Source organism: Cynoglossus semilaevis, chromosome 3 (assembly GCF_000523025.1).
Source record: "Cynoglossus semilaevis isolate Cse_v1.0 chromosome 3, Cse_v1.0, whole genome shotgun sequence".
NCBI lineage: Eukaryota > Metazoa > Chordata > Actinopteri > Pleuronectiformes > Cynoglossidae > Cynoglossus > Cynoglossus semilaevis.
In genome coordinates, this window is record NC_024309.1 from 9,565,189 (window position 1) to 9,588,376 (window position 23,188).

General features: G+C 42.6%; 1 protein-coding gene across 2 annotated transcripts in view; it reads right to left on the minus strand.

Moving 5' to 3' along the window:
• The window catches only part of dipk2ab (divergent protein kinase domain 2Ab), a 30,908-nt gene extending 26,192 nt beyond the window's left edge, over positions 1 to 4,716 (minus strand). The window contains exon 1 of one of the 2 annotated variants that reach the window (XM_008307832.3): positions 4,374 to 4,716. The gene's annotated coding sequence lies outside the window, so the exon portion shown is untranslated. Of the gene's footprint in view, positions 1 to 4,160 lie in introns of both variants that reach the window. The other variant, XM_008307831.3, reaches the window with a different exon arrangement.
• Between the last annotated feature and the right edge of the window lie 18,472 nt (positions 4,717 to 23,188).

Sequence of the window (23,188 nt, forward strand, 5' to 3'; positions counted from 1 at the left end):
TTGCTTAGAAAGAAAGAAAGGAAACACTACGCACTGAGATGCTGCTGGGCTCGACTTTATAGCCTACTGCCGCTGCTATTACACGCACAGTAACAATGTGAACGAGACCAAACATTTAACTTTATAGGAAGGATAGCATGGTTAATTTGGGATGGGGATATTTCTCTCTGGTAATTACCCCACTTGACTGCTTCTACTGACTTCTATATGTCCAAAGACTCTTTATTTGTTCATTTCATTTCGTTCTGCTTTATGCCAATGCATGACTGAGAGGTATTAAACAGGACGTGCAGAAATAGGAGCAGACTGGGTAATGCTCCAAGGCAAGGTTGCCGATTCAGGTTTTTGACAAGGGTTAAGTTCACTTGAAGTACCAAATTAAAGCCAGATGCCTTGTATCCCGTCACAGATGTTACCCGGTGGAATAGATGGGCAGTGAAATTTAAAGCAGTGTTTTCTTTTGCACAAACCTCATTGTGCCCACAGGAGGAAAAAAAAAGTGTTTTAAATTAGCTTCCCACCTCCATTCATCCCCACAGTGCCTTCTCTCCCTGTGCTCTCTGTGAGATGAGGGATGCACTGTACCGAGGGGAGAGCTGTGTTTAGAATGAGCAACCAAATTACTCTCATCGTACACTGCCTGTACACCACGAGCTCCTAAGGTTCAGAGGTGTTCACAGCCTACAAAGTGTGGTTGTGGAGAATCTTAGGAGAAGCAAACAAAGGAGGACAAATAAGTGTGGTTGTGGAGAATCTTAGGAGAGGCAAACAAAGGATCCCCGACTCCTCATGCCTGGGAGTTATTCCAAGTTTGGCAGATGTTAAGAGCCACAAAAGGACCCATCACTGAGACAGAGGAGGCGCAAGAACGTCAAAGCAATCGTCGACTTAAGACAAGACATCCAAAAGTCAGGACAGAAGAATACTCCAATGTTCAGAAGATTATAAAAGTTAGATTTGACAGAAAAAAATGAGACAGAACAGGAGAAAAAAAAATCCTCCTAAATTATCGTTCCCCACAGTCCACTGTGCAAGACTGGTTTCAAATAATGGTGTATGAGAACAAGACTACTCCGAGGCTGACCCATTTCCTTTACCTGCACCCGAGGCTAAACTTCATTATGATATAATGAAGTCAAGCCACACATGGACATGCTTGATTAGTTCCACTGGAAATGTGAAATGGTGAAAGCAGCAAGAATATGGTGTAGGAGTAAGGAAAGACAGAGAGCAAAAAGAGACATGACTAGTGTACAGCTAATGGACTGCAAGGTGAAGGAAACCCGAGTTATTGCTCTTGTGATGGAAATGAATGGAAAGAGACTGTTTGAATACAGAGTAGCAGCTCTCCATCTCTGAATGGAGTCACACAAACACCCAGGAGACTGGTGCCGGCATTACCACAGAGCCATACTCAAAGCTCGGGAAAAAACCGCCCCCTCTCTGAGCACCCCCCCTCCCTAAACCGCCGCATCCCACCCTGAGTGGCTGAAGCTGGAGTGAGGAACTACTGTTGTCAAGGTTATCGACTGGGGGAGTCAATAATGTTTGATCACAAAAACATTCAGCAACAGTGGGATTGACTTTGTGAAGGAAAGCCACAGACAGTGATGGATAGATTCAAATGACAGTAACATTCACACGCTGCATGGACCATTGAGTCCACAGAAGATAAACACCAATTAGGAGCACCATCACAGTAACATTAGCGCATTCATCTTCAGCCAAGACCAAGCACTCAGAGGTTTTAAAGAGAATATCAATATCTCAAGCCTCGGCCACAGTGGATAAATAACCAATTCATTACTGCTACTGTATTCAGGAGAAAACTTCTTTGTATTGGTGGGAAAGAAGTCGAGACAATAAAAACACAATAGTCAGTATTGTGAGATCTCTTTTTGTCTTATTTATCATAGAGCACACAAACTTAAAGATGCATCTATTTCTTCACAAAGAGAGACTAATAAAAATACTATCTTTTTTCTTTCATTCAAGTAAACATCAACAAAACAAAAGTTGTGCTTGTCTTTAACAGCTGCACTTTTACACATGTCAACATCCATCTGCAAAAGTTTAAAAAGTTCTTCCACATCTGCATCTCTCAGTAATGCAATTGGAAGCCACGCTGCGTCCTCTAAATGGATCTACATTTGGTGGAACACGCTGCTAAAAGAAGCTCCGGTTTGAACAAAAGGAAAATGGGTTGCAGTGAGCGGAAGGGTGGTTGATTACCTGACAGAAATTTATTATTACACTTGAGGTTATTCTGGATATAGCTGCATTTGTGGTGGAGGTTTAAGGCTTGACTATGTAGTCAAAAACAAAAATACTTCCCTCCTGTGGGAGGTTTAAAGCCAAGATTGCAAAACATTCTCCTGCAGAGTGCTGAGAACTATTCAAATCAAATCAACCACCAGCAAATCGTCTGAGTTCAAGACTGGTCTATTTTCATTATTCCCTTGTTGACGAACCTTAAAAGCTCAGTAATACCGACCTGGGTAAAATGAAACTCTATTCTAAGGAGCTAATTCTATTACTGGTGTTACCTGGGGAAGAGGCTCAAGACCTATTAGAATAATAACAACAATAATTCTAAACAGTACATCTGTTATGATAATCTGTCTCTTTCTTAGAAAAAGTCACGGGTAGAAGTTCACCATGGCAAAAAGACATTATTGCAACATAGATTTTCAAAGTCAGATCAATTTAGTCCTGATTAATTACTTTTATTTTCTCTGCTGCTGCCCGAGCCTGTCTGACGGACAAATCACTCGGGCTCCTATTCAGTCCCACGAACAAGGAGGGCGAGTTTAGAACCATTATCCAATAAAAAGGACACAGTGGTAACATCTAATTTAATTGTATCTCTATATGTTGTTTAAAAGAAGTGTTTCAGGAAACGTGATTATACATATTCATGTATTCGTTTTTTTTAAATACTCCTTACTTGACATCAATTCACACAGCTGAGGTAAATCACACAGAGCAATAAGACCGATCATTTAACGTGAATACTTGACGCCTATATTAACTTGACTGTACCTGCCTGAGACTAATTGTAACCCGAGTGTAACATACCAAACAGACGGAACACTGAGATGTTGAGGATCATAATGTTGTCACAAAAACAACACCAGCAGCAGGAGCCACTCTCACAGTGACGATAATAATTGCTCACTGTCATTGTTCAGAGGATGTGGGCATCGGATAAGAAATGTGTTTTTGTAAACAGACACCGTCTTGTTGCTCATAATGTCAAACATCCACTTGTGCATGACAAGGCTGTGAGATTTAGTGGGAAAAAAATCCCTGACTTATATCTAAATCTGTACGTTCAGAATTATTAGATAACAAGGTGGCAATAATTATTCAGCTTGGTTGTGACTGATCAAGTTCCTAAAACATAAAACTTTGATAAATTCATCATATAATTTTGAGAGACATTATTAAACAACACAATACAAAACAATACATTCAAAAAAGTCTACTGAGAAATTAGCAATATTTAAAACAAAATTATAAATAAGATTACTTACTGCAGCTTCCTTTTTCAAAAGTGGACACTGAGTTGTTTCTTTTCTCTTTCCAAAAGCATGAAGCTTGACAGGATTAGAATTTGAGATGAAAAGCAACTTAAGGTTAGGCTGGAATCCCAAATCTAGTTGAGATGAAAAGCAACTTAAGGTTAGGAATCCCAAATCTAAGTCTGTGTTGGAATACAACCTCCTTTAACCCACCGCTTGTTTGGCTGCAGCTCCTCACACATCTGTCTTGGAGCTTCGATGGCTCTGGACTAGGTGATTGGTATCTTGACATAAACGCACTCTCGCTCTGGGAATCGAATCACTGACCTTTTAGCTAAGAACACCTCTCCACTACAAATAAACTAAGCTGTGATTTACTGACCAATCACAGTTTGCCAAGTTTACGTTTAAAAATGGCTGATTAAGAATAGAAATCTGCATAATTCTGGTTTATGACTTAGGTCGCCGTAGTTTGACATCTACTCAAAACTTTGGTTTAATCTTGGACTAAAACTAATTATTCGAATTATTTTGTTCCTGTTATTACCCTAACAGTTCATGGTTTAAAAATTAGTGACTTTTCAGGCTGCCTGTGTTTCAGATAACTGGACCAAAAGAAGGAACAGTAAAACCAACCTGTCCGACTTTCCCCTCTGTCCGTCCCTGTAGTTGAAGCAGTTGTAGTTGTAGTAGTAGTAGTAGTAATAGAAGTAAATTGCTTAGTGTTCAGTTGACTTCATTCATCAAAGTTGCAGTAACTCAAGCTTCTTTCTTTAAGCCGCAATTGTCCAATCAATGAGAACGCTTTGAAAGCTTAACGAAGACCTCTATCAGGAAAAACTCACTCACTCAAACACACGGTCTTCCCATGTCTAGCTCCGGGGGATGTAGCCAGCTAGCCTGCTAGCTCCTGGAATAAACAGTTGAGATGTCGAGTCTTAACTCTTCATATACCGGATATTTCCGACTGTACGATGTGCTCCTCTTCACAAAGGGCACCGCTGTCTGTGTGCTGCTGGGGTGCCCATGTCGGTCCGCTTCAACACCGGTTCGTCTGCGGTGAATGAACGCTCTTTATTCTCCTTTTCTCTGAAGCAGTGGCTTCACTCTGCTCTAAGACCACAATAGGTTCAGATTCGAGTCTTTTCAACACCAGTCGCTTTGCTTTTTACGACATCCGCTCTCCATTTACGATTGCTGTTGCTTGGCAATCGTTCTAATTGTTGTTCAAACCCCACCCACACCGACTACACTCCGCCCATTTGAAATAATTCATCTTTTCTGTTACATCTCTCACTTAACAGCGAAACTTTTTTTTTTCAATAGCAACACAACCTAAACACAACTAATATATACATGATCTTCACATATGAGCACACGATATTAAAATGATAATCAAAATGTTTAACATATATTTATTTGGTATTTATGGAACAACGCACGACAGACAAAAATATTAAAAATTATCGAAACATCGAAACGAATTCAAGTGCAACTGATTATTTAATTAAACCTAAGAATTAGTAGAGAACCCTCACAACGGCAGCATTAATGTGCGTCTAACGCCATCTGCTGGACAATGTCTGAGTGACAACTCAACTCAACTTATGGGGCATTAATGAACTTTCGGCAACAAGGCTATGGATGCTCAGATGGTTTGAGAAAGTCATGCTGTTATTGAAGATTTAATGACAGGAACCTAATTGGATTTAATGTTAAGAAATATTTAGTTAGCAATATATTTGGCTTGGGTCATTGTTTTTTATTTTTAATGTGTTGAAATGAGCTACAAAACTAAAAGGGATCATTCGAACCTATTATGGATAGTGTTGATTTTTCTAAGGTTTCATGAAAGCATCACGTGTGTCGCTGATGACCCCGGTGGTGAAAATGAATCTGAACTCTGAAAGTTTGACCTGTACGACGCCATGTTGTATATTTAAATATAGGGTATTTGATATTCATTAGTACAAAACTTCATCTAAATCAATGGAATTATAGAAACTGAATGGACAGTGTTTTGCAGGTGAGTAGTAGGAGTTACTTTTTATATCTTATCTGAGTTAAGACCAGGTTATATATTATATTTTTTTGAAATCTTCTCAGGAAGTTTTTTTTTTTTTGTATTTTTTTATACAGTAAACCCTTGTTTTTCGCGGGGGTTACGTTCCAAAAAGAACCCGTGATAGGCAAAATCCGTGAAGTAGAAATCTTTATTTTTTTTACAATTAAATACTACTTAAAAAAGAAGAGAAAGAACGAACAAACCATTTTACAGTCTCAACCATTTGTTTCACAAATAAAGTAAAATAAAAGTACTTTAGAAACGTTTCAACAAATAACTTCTGTAATGTACTGTCAAATAATAATTTTAATCATCAACGTGAACAGAAGGCTTCAAATTGCGGAGATTAGCACCGCCCACCGTGAACGGGAGAAAATTAAAAATGATTATGAAAAAAATACAAATTACCTGTACAGTCGGACAAATAGTGACTCAGCTTTATTTCACTGCTGTCTTCCTTATGTTTTTTTCTTCCTTCTTTATGGAACGAACGGAAGATTCATTAATTCCATAATGCCGACCTACAGCCGCATAGCTTTTACCTTCATTTAGCATGTCCAATAGTTTTACTTTATCACCGATAGACAGCATCTTCCGCTGCCTTTTGGTCCCTACCGCAGGTACTTTTGCCGGTCCAGAGCGTTTTGTCGACATTATGGGGTTTGATAAACTCGAAATTGCAAGAGAATTTGCACGTACGTAATGTCAATTTGGCAAGCTGTTTTACGTACGTGTACATATTAAACCGCAACGTTATTGGCGCACAGGTAGAGAAGAAGCGGAGTGACTTTTTAGCCAATCAGAATGCAGAACACAATGCAAATCCGTGAAGTAGCGAAAAGTAAACCGCGATATAGCAAGGGATCACTGTATTTAGGTTTAAGATTTGATGAGTGGTGATAATTCAGTGTCTGGCTATTTGCATCATTCATCTCCAAAGTCTGACCTTGTGGAGAAAAGTTATGTCTCTGCTCCCTTCTCCCAGCATGTCCTTGATGAATATTCATGTATTAAAGTTTATTTACACAGGAAAGCCTTGATGGTGTTCTAAAAGTCTCATCCGACTGTTTAACCTTTACTGATGCAGGTATTATCAGGACACAGCAAAGGCAACATTTATAAGAGTGCATACAGCTAACAAAATCAAAGTATGGGTTGAAAAAACATTCCAGAAATATATATGTCAGATTTTTTGCTGAGGAAATTTACAATCATCCTCCCCAGCATGTTTACGCTATACATCATTTCTTTACAGCAGAATAAAAAAAGTTGAAGTCTGAGCAGGTATTTTTGGAAGGAAGGAAGAAGGAAATTTATTATGTTTATATTTTTGTTTTATATTCTATGAAAAATGATTCTCAAAACCTTGGCTGTTTGTGCTGAGCGTCACACGAACTCACACACATTCACAGGCAATCCTCATCATATTTTCAGTCTCTTGTTTTATTAATGTCCATGTTTCATTATTTGCAGCATAAACATATGGCGCAGTTAGGTGTCCTGGGAAAGGCAGTTGTTTTCAGGACTGTGTATTTCTCTGTGATCACGCTCAGGTTTGCTGCTCTTCTTTTGACAGAAATGTAAACAGAGCAGAGCGTGTGTGCCACTGAGACCCTGAACAGCAGAACTGCCTGAACGTTGAAGGTCCACAACGAGCATCTTCTCCGTCACACGGGTCCCAAACCAAACACGTCAAATCCACATATGGTAAGTAAGTCGAACCTCGGTGCTGATACATAACACTAAAACAAAAGACAACTGTTGTGCATTAGTGCTGCATGCTGCCACACCGCAGAGGCACCGGTGACAAGTGGAACAAGCTGCCCTGATAAAACATTTAGTCCAAAAAGGGCTGCATAATTGATACTGTGTAGAGACATCGGGAAAACAAACCGCACCACAAAGGAGGATTTATTTGGCCCCAGACGTCGTCGTCTCACAAAGAGCAAGAGAGCAATTTCACCAATATGAGGTTTTTATTGGAGAACAGTGAGAGGGAGGGAGATTACATTTGTGAGTGAGGTGCTCCGACAAGGGAGAAAGAGGAGACGACTAAACAGGAAAGAATCAGAAAACTAATAAATTACATATGGCTGGACATGGGTGGAAAAATACAGAGAGTCTGAGGGAAAAAACAAAAGACTTTAGGACAGGAAATTCACTTTTATTTGTTTAAAGATAGGAGATGGGGAAGAAGCATTGTATGGATGATAATTGCTGCTGTTTTAGCTTTGGCTAATTCTGGTAAATATACCAGTAATTAAGTGACTAGTTGTATTCATTTGTTGTTTTGACTGTCTTTAGCATCAGTTTTGGGGATAACTAACACTTCACACGTTTTTATCCATTAAGACAGTGTGCACTAATGTGGCTTTAACTAATAGTAATATTGGTAGTATCAGTGGGTTTTACTACAGTAAAGTACAGTTTGTATTGCCGCTGTATAATGACAAAACCAAAACAAAGACAGAATGTGGAATATCTCGGCGTTAGACCAGGAGAATGGGACTGAATGAAGCTGGAGTGCTGTGTAACAACTCATCCTCCGGTCCCTGTGAATTCTGGGCTCTCATTAGTGCAGCCGACACATGCTACCAACAAAGGCCATTACGTGGGTCATACCATTCTGTGTAGTCTTCATGCCATTAAGGCCTGATACATGTGGGGATTGAGCAGAGAGGGCTGAGGATTTCATCGCATTACTGACTCCATTACGTGTCACAGGGGAGAAAGGCATTAAAGTTTGTGGCCTGATTAAATCTGCTGTTGTTCAACTGTGGGGGCAATTAGTGAGTACAACACACACGCACACACACACACGCAGCTATGACTTCTGTGGTGCAGGTGGTCTGTGTAAAAGTCGCCAATAGAATATGAATCATGTATTGATTCCTTTGAGTCTGTAAACCTGTCTGTGTCTGTGTCTGTGTCTGTGCTCCGGCTGCACACCAGGATGAAACATGAACATGTTGTTGTTGTTGTTGTTGTTGTGTTCTGTATGTGTTAATGTAGCTGCACAAACATCATTTGTACCATGACAGGAGGGTGGCGCTGATGTGTAAGTGTGAAATAACGGAAGAAAAAACCAACTCAGCTCTGTAAACGGTTGCCAGAATTAGACGTGATAATTACAACTTACTTTACACACACACTTTCTTCTGTCCAAATATCAGGGCATCACAGAATATATATTTATTTTTTGTTAGATCTACAGTTTACAGACATTTGTGAAGCACTTAATTAGAACGGAAGAAAAAAAAGAAATCTAATTTCAGTCGTGTTTAAAAATAAAAATAAATTAAAGTAAAAGTCTTTTAGACCAGTGGTGCGAATGTTTTTCCTCACATGCACTGGATAAACATTTTTATCTTTGGCAGATATAATTCTCTGCTGCCTAAACTATTTAGTCTAATCTCCGGTTCTCTTCCGTCTTGTCCCAGTTTGTCCATTCTCGTCCACTGGTCCTGTTGTCTGTCAAATTAAAGTGTATACATATCAGTAATCCTGATGGTAGGATCGTTGTTTTATCAAAGTAAAAATCCAGGCCGTCCCCGTCTGTGAACACCGTCATTCTTCTCCACTACAGGCTGGAATTGAAATGATTCTTTTTTTTTTTTTTTGGTTATCAAAACAAGATGTGTGGTTTTTCTTTAATCTTGGGAATCCAAGGAAATGAGTTTCTCCCTCTCTCTCTTTCTCTTGATGAAAATTGAATCTCTCAGTAGTTTGATCCTCCGAGGACATAAAAAGGACTTGGGAATGATGGACATGAAAGTAGACATGCCAGAGATTGTGAATGTTGCATCATGCTGTAGAGAATGTGATGCATGTACCACAGCATCACTGCAGGACCAGGGGCCACGGACGGACAGAGACGTGGAAGATACAACAGCTGCTGTAAAAAGAAAGGAACAACTGAGGAGGGAAAAGTTTGACCCAGGCTGTGATTATTATGCACAGACGTGAGGAACACTTGTTGTGGTGGTGGTGGTTTGCTGTGATAAGAAGCTGTGATCTGGCTCAGTGTTTCTCCATCCCTTATGTGAAGACATGCAGCTGCACTCGTGCTTCCGTCGTATTCCTACTCTAATCATTGCTGAGACTCTCTGCCGTCAAGACTTCCATCCCCGGTTAGTGTTATGATACCTTTAATCAGCCGTGGACATTTGAGTCGGAGAGCTTGAGCAGAATGTTAATGCAGGTCTCAGTGGCGTCGGCTTAGAAAGTGAGAGCTCTAAGGCGAGTTTGACCCCCATCTAGTGGCCACTTTGTTCTTGTGGGCCTGTTATTTTCCTATTTTATTATTTTATTCTGTTGTAAGAAAACTAAAATAACAAGAAACCCCGTGTCATGATAGATGATCAGCTGTCCTTCACTGATCACGTGGTCTGGTCGTGTCACTTTTATAGCTATAGAAAAATCAGTCACATTTAGTACAGAGTTAAAGCTAAGATTAGACAAAAATAAATGGAAAGCTAATCAAACATGTAGCAAAACAAAGCATTTACTTTGGACAATAATGTTAAATGGACACTTAAAATTAGACAAAAGGATGACATTTGCCAAAATGATTTAAAAAACCCAGTCAACATATGTCTTTCAGATATTTCATATTTAAAAAAGAAATATCTACTGAGGCTGGACTCTGGAGAATTTGTGGCATTCACAAAAACACGTGGATGTTCTACATCTCTGCCAAGACAGAGACACTGAAGTGAACTGAGCTCACGTCCTGTCAGTCTCTCTCTGTAAACACTGTCCTCCAGCTCCCCGTGGACGCCCGTCAACCACCGTCTTCACATCTCGGTCTTTTTACAGGACACCTTTGATCCTGACGTTCTTCTCAGCCTGTTCCTTTCTGCCAGCACCCTCTGTCCAGTGTAGCACCCTTAATCAGGTGAGACTGCAGCCCTGACACATCCCTGACACTGGAGGAAGGAGATCTCATCAGAGAACACTTCCTTTTTTCTTTTTCTTTTTTAGATTTCTTTACCTACAACAAAAAAAAAAGTCAGATAATCTGACTTTTGTCTGACATTTTAAATCAAAACAAGGCAACAACTAGACTGAACTCCTACATATGTGTTATATATGAAACCTGATGGTGATTATAAATATCTAAACACACGTGTTTAGATATTTCTTTCTAAAGAAATGTGAATCATCTTTGTCTGGGCCAGAAGAAATATCTTGCCAGTACTGCAGTCATGCCTGGTTGGGCCCACACCAGAGTATTATCCAGGAAGGAAATCCATGTTACATATTACTTGTGATATCATTTTGAGCATGAACGTGGGTGAAAAGCACCATCATTTGTTGTTGAAATGTTGCCAGTAAATATTGAAACTTTTCTAGTCCTGATGAGGCGTTATATGTGACCTAACCATTATTTATAGAGCACTAAAGGCATAACCAAGAGCTTCATAATGGAATAGTATTGTAGTTGTTGCAGCAGGTGATGGTCAGACGTATCAGGTCACCAGGTGGTTTTATAGCCATAGATCCAAACTCTGCAGCTCTGTAGGCAGAAAAAGCTGCAGTGAGCAGCAGCAGCAGCAGCAGGAGAAAGATGAGAAAGCACAAAAAGTATAAATGAGTGAGGAGGGAGAGATGGAGAGGAGATGAACTGCAGGGAGATGGAGATGGAGAGGGAGAAAAAGAGTAGACGCTTGAAAGAGCCCAGAGGTGCTTGCATGAGCAGAAGTTAGTGATGCAGTGTTACATAAAATCAATCCTCCTCGCTGTTTTATTACTGGGAAGAAATGACGTATATTCTGTAATATCACACCCACAAATCATATATATATAAAAGTTGTGCCATTACTGTGTGGTCAGTGGAACGTTTAGCGTAATCACCTGAACTGATTTGTGTCCGTCCGTCTTTTCCTTTTGCTGCAGTGCGTCAGAGAAGGTGACGGTGGATTTCATCCCAGTTACATTGATACTTGCTCGGGTCTGTGTGAGAGTCTCGATCATTCTTCACCTTTGAACGAACATGAACCACCGCGCTGAGCAACAGCAGGACAGTCAGATAAACGATAAATTTAAAGTAACTCCAGCTTTAATTGAACTAAGTTGAAGGTAACTTGAAGTTACCTTTTGTTTAACTTGACTCTGGAGTGTATTTCATGTGAAACGTTGGTGTTCTGGCTTTGAATCGCTAGAGGGCGCTGTGCATCTTTGAAGGAAACCGAGACACAAACTAGTCCATAGTGATGCATTCTAATGTGTTGCAGGGTGTGTAAAAAATGTAGAACACCTTTCATGTATGTTTGAGCCCTGCTAGAAATGGAACACGACAGCAGTAGTCCGTGGGTTTAGGATCATCACATCATCACATCATCACTTTATCACATCATCACATCATCACATATCATCATCACATCATCACATCAGAGATCCATCACATCAGAGAAGCCACAAGAGTGTAGAGTGGTTATTGCTCCTGCCTTACAGTGGAAAGAGTCAGTGGTTGGGGCTCCAGTGATAGCTGTTGATGTTCCGAGTCGAGGGTTCAAATCCTGAGAGTATAATGGGTTTAATTCACTTTCACTGGCGTCTGAGTCTGAAACTTTTTTGGAGAAGAGTTGACAAGATGACCAGTTGAGCAGTTCAAAACAAGCATAAAAATATGTCACATCTCCAAAAAAAAAAAAAAAAAAAAAAAGAAAAAAGAAAAAGTGAGTTCATGTTTTCAGTGGGTTTGAGTGTATTTTCTAGCTGCTTACATCCACTTGTTCCTCCTCATTTTTCCGCTCCATCGATTCCTCCTGCTCCATTATCATCCACCTAATTCGGCCCACAGAGGCACAAGTGTTTTAAAGGCTACGTACTGGACCTCAATAATCCGTTGCCGTGGGGGACTGATAATGTCCTGTGGACGGAGAACCTTTACTCACTGCACTGGAGTCCATTAACGTCCTCTCCTTCTACGACTTCTCCTGTCCGTCTCCGAGGCCTTTACTTTATAGCCGTGCCTTGTCGTCCATTATCACACTAACGTTCAGGCCAGAGGACATGACCATTCCCTGGAGGACTGGCTGGCATGCTGAGTATTATGGGATGCCTCACAGTAATGGGATTAGTATTAGATTAGGAGTACGCACTTCTTGGTAGAATATAAAGTCTTTTTAGGCTAGCATGTGTAAACACGGAGCAGCTGTGGCCTACAGGGGGAGCTACAAAAACAGTGCAAGACATTGGTACGAATGTGCACACATTTTAACATGAGCAAAACATATTTTTAGCCCGTACATGTGAGTCAACAGTTCATCACAACAACTTCACTTCCTGGCCCGTACATGTGAGTCAGCAGTTCATCACAACAACTTCACCTCCTGCACAAACCACAAATTTACTAACGACATTTGAACAGAGTCGCCTCAGATAAACAGGAGGGCTGCAAAAATGAATGCGTTAATTAATTTGTGATGATTAGTCAGATGAAAATATCAGCTAAATTAAACACCTGAGCAGAATGATGTGCACAGCATATTTAATAACTCCATCCATTACAACTACGATTTTCCAGTGGTAAATTTCTCCACTTAAACCACCCTGACCACTTACAGAAAAAAAAAATGCAGACAGAGGGCAGTGTTTCGGCAAATAAAGACCACTATACACTTCTAGTGGTACACTAAAAGCCACTGCGAGTGTTACATTTATATGGTTAGTGGAGTGTTAATGTCGGTGTTGGTGGTGCTGCGTTTATGAACCGTCGTATTTCATTCACACCTGTTTCACTGACTCTTTTATCAGACCTCAGAGCCGTTTCTATTCTTTATTTGTCACGGCGCCCTTCACAAATCTCCACCGTAGAGGTGTGGACCGTAACACACAGCCTTGCATTTCTTGTACTGTTTTATTACTTCTCAGAGCTCATAATAAATACTGCGATAAAAGCATGCCAGGTGGCCAAAAAAGGAGAGATTCTGGAATGAAACGACTGTTTGTCATGTGTGGGTGGATGGGCCTTTATGAAAGAGATAAAAATCTAATAGCGCCCAGTGTGTAGTCACAGTTTCTGAACCGTCCGTACTCACGGCAGCCGCTGCCTGGAAACAGGTCATCTTCACCTGCTGGCATCGTCTGGCCCCATTACCCAGACTACTCTGGGGGAAGCCCTGATGTGGGTAGAGGGATGACCTCCAGTGTCCTTCTGTGTGTTTGTCCTCAGACTGTGTGTCTGCATCTGTGGTTTCACCAGGGTGATGGAATAGTTGGGCTAAAGGCCAGATGCAGACTTTTTCCTGCACAGATTTCCTCCTGTTTGTTGCCAACAATAGAGCGAGGCAGTTTGGAGCATCGATCGATCGATGTTTAAAAACAGTTTGTTTTTTTTACCATCTACATACAGTAGGTCTGATTCCTGTGTCATGGGAAATCTCTTGCTTGGCCGAGCAGTGACTGCTGCTGATTCCTGTGTCATGGGAAATCTCTTCAATACAGTGCTTGGCCGAGCAGTGACGGCCTGTGCTGCTGGTTCCTCGAAAGACTAGTATTTTCTGAGGTTGTCATCATTATTATTTTTGTTTTTCTCTCCTTATAGTTATGGTTTTTGTAGCTTAACCTGAACAAAATTCATGTAACTTTGCCCTAAATTTTTAAATCCTGTGACCCAGTGACCCCAAAACCTCAGGCTCTGTTGTGTGTGCACTTAATATAAATCAGAGATGTCAAAACTAATTTCCCCGGGGGGGGGCACATCAGCAGTACAGTTCCCCTTGAAGGGCTGGTTGTAAATGGAAGACTGTATAGATCAGGGGTCCCCAACCCCTGGTCTGCGGACCAGTACCAGTCCATAGGTCATTTTGTACCGGGCGGCAGTGGGACAGTTTACTTTATTCAAAGAAAATCTTCAGTTCCAGTCCTTGGAACCAGAAAGGCTTGGGACCACTGGTATAGCTGTAACGTTTGTACCGGGCGGCAGTGGGACAGTTTTTGTAATTGATTATTATTTGATTATTTGATTATAAACTCTGCTGCATGGACTTTACTAAATGGTTTTTAAACACCCGCGGGCCACACAAAACGGCTTGGCGGGCCGTATTTGGCCCCCGGGCCTGAAGTCGACTGTCACCGTGTACATTAGTTACCGCTGATTGTCCTGGTGTCCTGTTACTGGATCAGTTAACACAGTTCAACCCGTCCCGTGGCGGTGAAATGTGAGACAACCTGTTCTCCCTTCGTGACAGAGTCAAGCTTTTCTTATGTGTAGCTGCTTTGATCGACTCTGTCCACGAGTTGTTCTGCTCTGCACTCCTCACAGGCAGCCGAGCGGGATGTCGTGAGGCGAACCGCGACACCGTGACAGCAGCGGTGTTAATGTCCCCATTTAGTGATGAATTATTTATGTCATTAAGGCCTTGATGTGGGTGTGTGTCAAAGAGGAAGTGAAGATGATAGCGCAGCTGTCACTCTGACTGATGGTATTTTGCCAACGCCGTGCACGTCGCCGCTGACCCCGGTGTCCTCGTCACGTTGATTGAAATCACACTGCGATGCACCGACCTCCAGAACCTCCAGGCAACCTCCGTATCAAAGTGTCACAACTTGGGCCGTCTTCCTAATTTTCTAGATGGAACCCATTAAAAACCTTCTCCCTTCTCTTGTTCATTTGCATTCGCGGCGGTCGGAGCAGACCAACGACAGACATGGCTGCACACAGAGATGTAAAAGGACCCGGGGGAGAAGGCGGGGAAATCCACCTCCTAACTCCTGAGTGATGGCTCTCCAGTTGTGTTGCTGACTCATAGTGGGAGTCCACTGTGACATAGTGACTGAAATCACAGGACTCAAATGGAACTCTGATTCATTCACTATGCTGACTCATAGTGGGAGTCCACTGTGTCACGTAGTGACTGAAATGAACTCTGATTCATTCACTGCTTTGTTCAGGTCTAACAGAGATTTGATGCTTCAGGATTCAGACACTGTCAGCTTGGCAGAACGCTTTGATTTTATTTGTAGATGCTGCATTCCACTGTGAATGTGTCAACAAACCACTAGAGTTAATGCATTTTTTTTTATGGAAATTCATCATAAATCACTAAAAATAACATTGTGTGTTAATTAAGGGTCTCCATTATAAGCATTCACCTGTACGTCACTCATTAACACTGTGGGCCACAGTTGGCAGGTGAACCCTATTTTAACCACCTGGGTTATGATGAATAACTTTTTCAATACCTTTATTATAAAACATCTTTTTACTAAAAGGTCAACACTGTCACCTTTCCCTAAAGTAAATACTGCAGGTCAAATAGGAAAAAAAAAATTCTGAAGTAAATCAGTTTTTATTTGATCTCATGTCACAGTTCAGAGATTCTAGTCTGAAGAAGCGGCAGCCTCCAGACGTCTGAGTGTCCTCTACATCTGTAAACCTGAAGCAGTGGAATTTCAAAAGAGTGGTTCCTCATTTTCCCTTCCATTAACTCGCTCCTGCTGGTCATGTGACCTCTGGTTTCTCACTTCTTAATGCTTAAAAGGTCCTTTTATTATGGAGGGTTGTGGAGATCAGTAAAGCCTCCCATGACTTCGTCCTTCTTTATTGTAACTACCTATTTTGGGCAAATCACTGTGCAGAAATCCCTTTGCTGACAGTCATGCGCTCTGCCCCTGGTTTGCCCCTGCAGCAGGGTAATTTGACCTAATGAGGCCTTCATTCAACCCTCTCAACTCTATTATGTCTGGAAAAAGACTCTCTCTCTCTCTCTCTCTCTCTCGTATGGTGTTGCTGTGGAAACTGATGAGCACTTGACAGCTGTAGAACGACGTTGCCATGACAACGCAGCCAACCCACACCCATGCATATGTGTGTTAATGTATGAGTGTGTGCTGTTTTTTGTTTTTTTTTTTGCTGTATTGCTGTATGAGTGGGGTGCGATATGCTGTCATCAGCCAGGGATTATGGGAGCAGGGAGCTGGAACAATCCTGATGCCTACGCTCACCTCCCCTCGTCTAAGAATAAAAGTTTTTTTTTTTTCTTCCTCTCTCCCCATAAAACCTGTGGAAAAACCTCAGATTTATCAGATCTGTCAAAACAAGTCCTGGGGCTGCTGTGTTGCCACTGCTCTTATTGTCAGTCTGGTCGCGGCACGGACGCCGTGACCAGACTGACCTCGGTGTTCAGTCGGAGGCCAAGTGGTGTTTGGGCTCAATCGGAGTTGACTTATTGTTCATACAGTAGATTTTAGATTTCTTTTTTTTTAGATCTCTCTGTCTCTCTCTGTCTGCAGTGAAATCCCAGATTCTTGACAGTTTTTGTCTGACGTTCACTGTTTCTGTCTGCCGTACCCACGGTCTGTCACCATGGATTTAAATGTGAGCTGATGATATTTAATGTACAGCAGAGATGGTGATTAGAATGTGGCGACCTGTAGATAAGGGCAGAGCTGACAGTCACATCACCGTCTCATCAACGTCAGCCCTCTCACTGTCAACACTGGCTGTGTGTGTGTGTGTGCACTCATACATATGCTCAGCAGCTCCAGCTCCATGTTTACTGTGTGCACTCATTGTGGAGAGCAGCCTATTATTCAACACATTAACATTGTTGAGATATTCAGCTGTATAAAGAAGTGAATACCAAGTGGGTTTTCTCTTTTCACCACCTGCAGATGTTTACAAGAACACAGACTTTGATTTCCATCCATCCATCCATCCATTCACCCATCCATCATCCATCTATCCATCCATCTATCTATCTATCCACCCATCCATCCATCCATCCACCCATCCATTCATCCATCTATCTATCCATCCATCCATCCACCCATCATCCATCCACCCATCCTTCCATCTATCCATCCATCCACCCATCATCCATCCACCCATCCTTCCATCTATCCATCCATCCAGTCATCCCTCCATCCATCCATCCATCTGTCTATCCATCTGTCTATCCATCTATCCATCTATCCATCCATTCATCCATCCATCTATCTATCCATCCATCTATCTATCCATCCATCTATCTATCCATCCATCCACCCATCCATTCATCCATCTATCTATCCATCCATCCATCCACCCATCCATCATCCATCTATCCACCCATCCAGTCATTCATCCATCTATCCATCTGTCTATCCATCTATCCATCTATCCATCTATCCATCCATCTATCCATCTATCCATCCATCATCCATCTATCCATCTATCTATCTATCTATCGATCTATCTATCTATCCATCCATCCATCCATCTGTCTATCCATCTATCTATCTATCCATCCATCCATCCATCAACCATCCATCCATCCATCCATCTGTGGTCTGTTAAACACAGGGATGATTTTCACCTCTCAGCCTCAGCCTGGAGTATTTTCTCCAGTTTGGCCCAAACAGGTGTGACTGCAGCTACTCTGTCTGTTCCAAGTGTCTCATTCCTGTCCCCCCTCGTCTCTGAGTGTGTGGACACCTTCTGTCTGTGTTCATTGTTACAACTGTGACAATAATTTTTCTCTCTTTCTCTTTAAAGCAGCAGGGTTGGTGCTGCGCTCCAATTTCTCAGCGTTAGCAGCAGAGGAAGTGCCGTGCGTTCTGCAGGCTTCACCACCGCCGGCTCTTGTTTGTATTTTTTCGGGTTTAGTGCTTGGCTTGTTGTCAGAGCCGTGTGTGGAACCCGGAGCTCCACAGCCTGCTGTTTGGCAGGAACGTTCTGAATGACGGCGTGGCTCATTGTGGCGTTTCGCTTCAGGATTCGTTTCTTGGGGTGATTGCGTTGGCGTCTTTTTCCAGTTGGCATTACGGAGGAGGATGTGTGTAGGCTGAGGAGATGTTGCCAGTTTTAGGCACAAACGTGCAAAAAAAACCAAACAAACAACAGGGGTAGCTGAGATGCTGTGGACTGGATAAGAGAGCTGCCCCTGGCGCTGTCAACTTCTCATTAAGCTACTGAGAGGAGAAACTCACTGGCAGAAGACAGACACACTCCTGACTGACTCGCCAACCAGACTTAATGGGCTGCTGTCGAATCCACATGAATCCTAGCCTAAAATCATTGAATGCTAAGTGAAATGTTGACGATTCGTCCAAGTTTCGTTCAGGCATTCTTTTTTTTTCGCTGGTTTGCCCAGCATTTGACTCAAGTCTACTTCAGAGCTACTGACATAAAGACTGCAGTCGCCATCTGTTGTGTTTGAACGACTCTGGAGAACAAAGCCGGTGAAGATCTGCTCACAGATGGTAGGTAGAGAGCAGAGGACAGAATAAATGACACCGGGCCGCGTCCACGGCCAGGCAGGCGCTTAGGCAGATGAAGGTGGAGGAGGAAATGACAATAGATAAGATTTGTCTCCGTATTTGAACCTTGGATTCACACAGATTGTCATATCACAGGTAGAGCACCTGCACACTCTCACTTCTCCTTCTCCTCTTGTATAAATTCTTCCAGACGAGCCGACAGATGGAGAGAAGAGGAGGCGGCGTGGAGATTGTTGTCTTCACGCCGGTGGCTTCTTTTTTCTTTTTTTTTGCACAATGGAACTCAAGTCCAAGTCGTCCCAGACAGTCACTCTGCGAGATAGTGCTGCGTTTGTTCCCTGGAGTGGTGGCGCCATGCCATCTCCTGTCACTTGACTGGCCCGTTCGCCTGCTGGTCACCCAGGCCCCGTTCACAAAGCCGGCCCTTATTAGTGAGCCACGCGGGGCCCTGGTACTGGAATTTTAACAAGCTCCCCGTGCAGCTCAACCTTACGCTAATGTGTCCTCTCACAGGCACCAAACTTCCTGCCACATCCTCTGACCCGGGCAGCATTCATGCAGGTCCTGAGCTGACGTCCTCACATGTTTGACTGGGAATTAAGGTGAAGGCTTCTGACTGAATGACCTTTGGTTAGAAAAAAAACATGGAGGTGGGAATTGTAGCTGTCAGTGTCCAACAGATCACAATGTTGCACCAAGGTTTACTGTAACAAATCTTTCAAACCTTGTGAAAATATTTTTCATTCAAAGTCAGTCATTTAAGATTGCATCAAAATCTCTTTCTCTCTCTCTCACACACACACACCTTCCTGCAAGGCCTCTCTTGCACTCAATTACTTCCACAAGGAAGTTCACTCCCCCTCCCCCCCCACATCCCTCACATTCACCAAAGTAAATATTTATAGAAGTGTAAATATCACAATGCTGATGTCTGCAGTAAAACTTGGCTCTTACCTCCAGGGGGCATCTGAGTGAAGATTTAACTTCCAATGTTTTGGTTTCTTTTTTCGACAGTCCTCCAGTCTTTTGGACTTTGAAGTCTTTGCTCAGCGTTAGAGCACCTGAGAGTCCTTCCTCCCTGATCGGCTGCTTTCCGCTTGATTCCACTTGATGCAGCGTCTCCACGAACAGACAAATCAGTCCCACATCTTCAACCCTCTGCCTCTTCGTCTGTCTCTGTCGCCGACTCCTTCCTCCTTCACGTTTCATATTTACACTCTCTTGCATCCTTTCATCCCCCCCTCCTCCTCCACAGCACCCCCCCAAAGTCAATTATCACCTCAACATCCGCTGCAGTCTATCAACTTCCTCAGCTTGGTAATTGCTCCTCTAACAAACCGTCTTTATCAACAGAAGGAACTCAGCAAAGTCTTAAACGCTGGTGCGACGTTAATGGTCGCGGCGAGCTCATCAATCAGCCCAATAGCTCTCAATGACGTTTCGACCGGGCTGTTGTTTAGCACTTTTTCCTCTGATCTTTTAGTAATTAGACTTTTGGATGAAAAATGGAGATGTGTCAGCAGAGGGTTTGGGGCAGCGCTCAGCCCTTATTCACAGTGACTAATCTGTGGTTGCGGGCGAAGCCGGAGTGAGCAGTTATTAGATTCTGCTGATGCATGCCACAGCAGCAGCAGCAGCCGGCCGTTTGTGCCGTTCTTCAGTCGGTAGTTTCTAAGAGAGATTTAGTTTACAGCACAGTCACTCGGTTTTCTTTAACTCCTCGTCCTCGTTGAACTTGTTTAAGGACGTTTTCATGAACCTGAGCCAGCACTCGTGGACGTACTGCAGCGTGACTACAGTCAGTGCACTCACCAGTACGACTGGTCTCACTCTGACACAACAGTTTGAAACCTGTGGCTCTTCTTTGGCTCCATGTAAGGTCATATTTGACAAGGCTGTAAAATATTTGCCAAAAAACATTTTTCACATAACTCTAAGTTACTTTATGAACTTGTTTGAACTTGAAATTCAAAAAAAGTAATCTTTCCTGAGGAATTATTGTGGTGTCCACATTGTAAATTCAGAGCCTATGGAGGAAACTAAACCTTCATTTCTTGGACTTGTTTAGTTGAACACAACACTAATACAGTCGCAGGAATTGAAGAAAGATGTGATTAACTTCAACTGCTCTGTCTCTTTTTTGCTTTTGCTTTTTCTAGCCCCCTATTACCACCTAGTGGAGGCCTTGTGCCTGTCAATGTCGCCTTGGCCAACAGAGATAACTGATTTGCAGTAATAAAGTTGATAAAAGTTTTGTTTATTTCCCTGGTCATTTCAGCCTAGAAAGTGCAGAGAATGCAGATAAAAAAGGCCCAAAACACATCAGGAGAAATAGGATTTTAAATGTATTCTCTCAGATCCATAAATCTGTATGACTCCAGATCTCACAGGGCTCATCCCACCCTCATAACTCTTTCCAAAACTCCATCCCACCCTCCTCTGTCTGAACATGTCCCCAGCTTTCAGATTGAAACGCAGATCGCAGAAACATTTAAGGCGAGGAGAATTCTCCCTTTAAGTTTTTTTGCCCAGTTTTTTCTTGAAGATGTTGATAAGAAGATGTTTAGGCCGTGAAATATGAATTAATTTTCACCTCCATCGTGTGTTGGCATTATAAAAGCTCTCTTTTTGTTGTAGTTAGAAACGATTCTGTTCACCAGGTTTTACTGGAACTGGTTATTTTTTTGTCCCATTTCTTGGCGTAAACATAAAAACCTGGGCTGGTGCAGGGCCTGTCCACCCCACTCTAGCTCTGACAGTTTAAATGCGGTGTTCATATGGACAGCGTAGTGTAGCTGTCCCCTCTGGCCTGCCTGTGTCAGAGTGATTCCACACGTTCAGCTGAGCTCGGAGAGCTGGCTGTTTTTTTGGCCCCGGTCCCTGTGGCCTGCAGAGCAGCAGAAGATGGTTTTAATTAAATCGCTCGACCCGTCTATTGGACCCAGATGCCCTGTCTATAAAACACACTGCCCAGTGTGGGAAGCAAACAGCGGCTAAACCTGGGGCAGTGATTCTCTGTACGATGTCATTCAACTAAACTTTTCTTCGCTGGAACTACAAAACAATACCACCTCTTAAATCTTATGTTGCCTAAAATGTTTTGACGGCCTGGTCGTAATCTCCTCACATTTTGGCAGCTACAACTAATTAGTGAAGTCGAACCCTTCCTCTGTGGTGAGGCACTACCTCCTACAGAGGGCGCCGAGTGAGTGATGGGCCCTCTCCCTGGTGTCCTTGGTAATCACGGCTCTTTCTGTCCGATAATTGCAGGAGTTTAGCGCGGCTGTGCCTAATGGTCCTGGGCCTCACGGGGAGCCGTGGCATCATCAATCTTTTGCCTTTAACAACTTCTTTATTATGGGATGTTCGACATCAGTTGCCAAGTAGTCTGTGAGGGAAAGTCTTCATGAGTCTGGTGGATGAGGTGCTGCCTCGCCTTCAGTGTGGTAAAAACCAAAGAGCCTGTTGTTGCTCTTTAGCATTTAATCAGCGAGCTACAGGTGTGTCACAGTCGACCAACACCGAAAACGTCAGGTGGAGAAACAAGAAAATATTCAGGATATGGCTAAAAGTTAGACAAAAGACAAAATGATCAAATGTTGTTGTAACGACAGAAAAAATAACAGAATTAAAGTTAGCTCGAACACAGCAGGATTAGGCTACAGTTAAGCTAAAATTGGCAATTAGCTCGAACACAGCAGGATTAGGCTAAAATTGGCAAATACTTACAATGGCAGAAGTTAGCATTTTAGCCAAGACTCCTGGTGGCAGTAGATGACTTGTTCCCTTCTAAAATTTCCCAAATATCTTAATGGACATGGATGTTCTTCCCCCGTGTCCTCCAGGTTCTCTGTTTGCCTCTGAAATCATGCTTTTAATTAAAGATAATCAAAGACAGAATGAACCTGAAGTCTGACCGTAAGTCTTCTGTCTCATGAGGAAATAATGCAACAAATAATGAAGTACAGTATTCAGGAACTGAAACCAATCTGCCAAAGTGCCACATTTGGCCCCCGGGCCAGGCTTTGGAGATGCCTGTCTGAAACCAAACGGCACCAGAGTGAGTGGTTCCATTCTGCTGTGTTTCTGAGCAGCGTTGGAGGGACCAGTGTGAGTAATGGACAGGCTTCAGTCACAGGTGCTGTCTCTGTCGTCTTAGTGCCACCATCCTCTCCCTCCTCTCTCTCCTCTTTACTCCCTACCACCCTCCCCCCTCTTTCTCTCCCTCTCTTACTCAACGGTACATGTGAAACTGAATCCCTTCAACAAAGTGAGGCAGCAAACCAGGCTTCATGCACTGGGTTTCAGATCCCAGCGCTCTGGTCCAGTGGACAGAGTCGGTGCTGCAGAGACACTAATCACTGCCCCCCCCTCACCCTCCCTCTCCTCC